Source organism: Crocodylus porosus, unplaced genomic scaffold, assembly GCF_001723895.1.
Source record: "Crocodylus porosus isolate Cpor-Errol unplaced genomic scaffold, CroPor_comp1, whole genome shotgun sequence".
Lineage (NCBI taxonomy): Eukaryota > Metazoa > Chordata > Crocodylia > Crocodylidae > Crocodylus > Crocodylus porosus.
The window spans coordinates 122,731,855-122,734,911 of record NW_017728906.1 but is presented as its reverse complement, the minus strand read 5'-3'; positions in this window follow the sequence as shown (position 1 = coordinate 122,734,911).

Below are 3,057 nucleotides of genomic sequence, written 5' to 3'. Positions count from 1 at the left end.
CCTGTTCAGCCTCCAGAAGAGAAGGCTGAGGGGGGATCTAGTGGCCTGTTACAAACTAGTCAGAGGGGACCACCAGGCACTGGGGGAGTTCGTGTTGCCCCGAGCACTACCAGGAGTGACTAGAATAGGAGTCACAAGCTGGCAGGGGATAGATTAGGCTAGATATCAGGAGGCGCTACTTCACTTTCAGGGCGGCTAGGATCTGGAACCAACTTCCAAGAGAAGTGGTGCTGGCCCCTACCCTGGGGGTCTTTAAGACAAGGCTAGATGAACACCCTGCTGAGGTCGTTTGACCCCAGTACTCTTTCCTGCCATGGCAGGGGGTCGGACTCAATGATCTGCTCAGGTCCCTTCCGACCCTACAAACTATGAAACATATATAATTTTATTTTTTCAGTCATGCTCCCCACCCCTCCATACACAGTTGCTTCAGCAACTGTACAAAGTACAATCATTTCAGGCACTTGCTTTATTTTGATGTAGTTGTTCTCAGTGCTATCTTTGGCCCCAGTTAGATGTTATATTTGTTATATGTGATATGCAAGCATTGAGTGACAAATTATGACATACCAGAAGTTAAACCAATTTCTCTCTGGATAAAAATGATAGATCAGCCACAAAGAAATTGGTCATTATCATCAAATAATTACAACTGAAAACTGAAAAAAAATTAGAACTTGAGGGAAGTCTTCCCAACTCCACCACTCCTGGCCGTTAAGTGACTTCCATATCTGGCCTAACTCATGAGCAGGGATCTTGTTTTGTGCTGATAAAAAAAATCTCCAATTTTCATATTACAAAAAGTAACCCCAAATCCACATTTTCCTGTAATTAAAATGAAACACCATGTAACAGGGAACCCTAGCCCTGTTAGTAGGAGGCAGGGTGCCCCCTTTAGAAACACCAAGTACCAGAGGACAGTGGTTAAAAGCCCAACCACACAGGCCAGTCAGCTGACTGGAAGGAGATATGGCTCTGGACATATATAAGCCCCAAGGATGAGACTGGCAGGAGTTAGTCCTCTGGCAGCAGCCAGGGGGGAAGGAGGTTGAACAGACAAATGCCTTGGGGATGTTTGGTTTCCTGTTTTGCTGCCTGTATGGAATATTCGTCTTCTAGGACCCCTGAAGGTATTCAGGATTGGGAAGGCTCTCAATGCTAAGGGGAAAGTTTAGTTTTTTTCAGAGACAAAGTGAGGATTGGATTGTTGTGTTATATGTTGTGTTATGAGTCCAGGAACTCATTCTTTTGTTGTATTTTAAAGTGGTGGACTGTGATGAGGCTAATTAGGGAGGAGGGGGCCTTATAGGGGCACACTACAGTGCATACCCCAGCACCACAGAGTGCACAGAAATAGGACTATGGAGAACCCAGAGCCAGGGAGGGCACAGAGTTAGGACTGCAGAGAGCTGTACACTAGACAGGGTGTAGAGGTAGAACTGCAGAGAGCCCAGTGCCAGAGAGGGTGTGGAGGTAGGGCTGCAGAGAGCCCAACGTTAGAGTACTATTCTTTACATACCATCTGTGAGACATGGGCCATCATGTAGAGGAGGTTTGTAGTGGTGGATCGCGACCCCTGGTGTCGGGGTAGTAAATGGGCAGCTTCCCAACTGAGTAGCATCATAATTATTGTTCTGTCAAGGCATGGCAGGAGAGAAAGGTGGGTGGTTAGCCCAGAAACAGAGGGTCAGGCCAACATTGGACAAGCCCAAGGATGGCTCCCTGTTACACACGACTGGTAGATAGACAAGTAGTGGTGTTTCATATTAATCGCAGGGTTATTTTTTAATCCAAAAATTGGGGATTTTTTGCAAAACCTGTCATTATGTCTCCAGTGCCATAATAAGCAACCACTCTCAAAAGAAAACCATCAGAATCCACAAATCCTATATCTGTCACTCTATGTCTGTGACAAACTAGGAAACTGTACAGCTGTGAGGAACACCAATGGCGACTTTGTAAAATGCACCTATTGTTTTGTGCTGGACATGTAACAAAAGCACCTAAACAGCGTGGCTACACAACTGACGTTACGGACCAAAGCACAACAACATTCTGTCATTCTTTTTTCAGAGTGTAAAGGTGTGCCACGTAGTGAAATTAACCATAGGATTGTGGTGTAATACATTGAGAATGGTATGGCTACCTGGAAGGTCTTTGAGTGGTCAGATAAGTTAAAATATGGTTGCATGTTAATAATGTCTTGCCCTTGAAGCAGAGAAGAGAAAGTGGAGGAAGAAAAAGAAGAGTAACACCAGTCTATGGCCTACTTTTCCCTGTGGAAAGATCTTCAATTTTTGCAGACTCTCTCTCATATATATATGGCACAGACACATGAACACCAGCAGGAACAAGTTTTCATAGAACAATCACTCCCTCTCTGACCTCACAATTATAATGTTCAAAGAAAATTTACAAAACTCTTGCAGAATATGGGCCTGAGCATAGGTGTTCAAAACCCTATAGGACAGTAAAAAATCTGGTCTTACTACTATTCTGGATCACTAGAATCTAACAAAAAAACCCAATAATCTCCCTGTGCTTTACAAAAAATAACTACCCTTTCACTCTGCCACTAACTAGATTGTCCATTCTACTGTATTTCCTTAGTCTTGTAATACCTAAATTACTTCCTTGCTAATTCAGAAGGCCTGAGGTGAAATTAATATTGCATTATTATTTTCCACTTGTTTAGAGACTAACAAAAAGAACTTTTGCACAACAATTTGTCCAAAATCTAGCAGCTAACGTACAGTAAGGAAAGCAGAAATTCAAATATAGGACACGGAAGCAGGTAGACACATTACTAAAAAATAGTTTGATAGTTTCAATAGCCTTGCCATCTACTGCCTATACTATAACGTCCCAATTCAGGCACCCTTATGAACTGAATATGAAACAGCCTGCTCCAGCTTGCTTGATTTCACAGATTTCATAGACATTAGGGCTGGAAGGGACCTCGGGAGATCATTGAGTCCAGCCCCCCGCCCAAAGGGCAGGAAGTCAGCTGGGGTCATAGGATCCCAGCAAGATAAGCATCCAATTTACTCTTGAAGG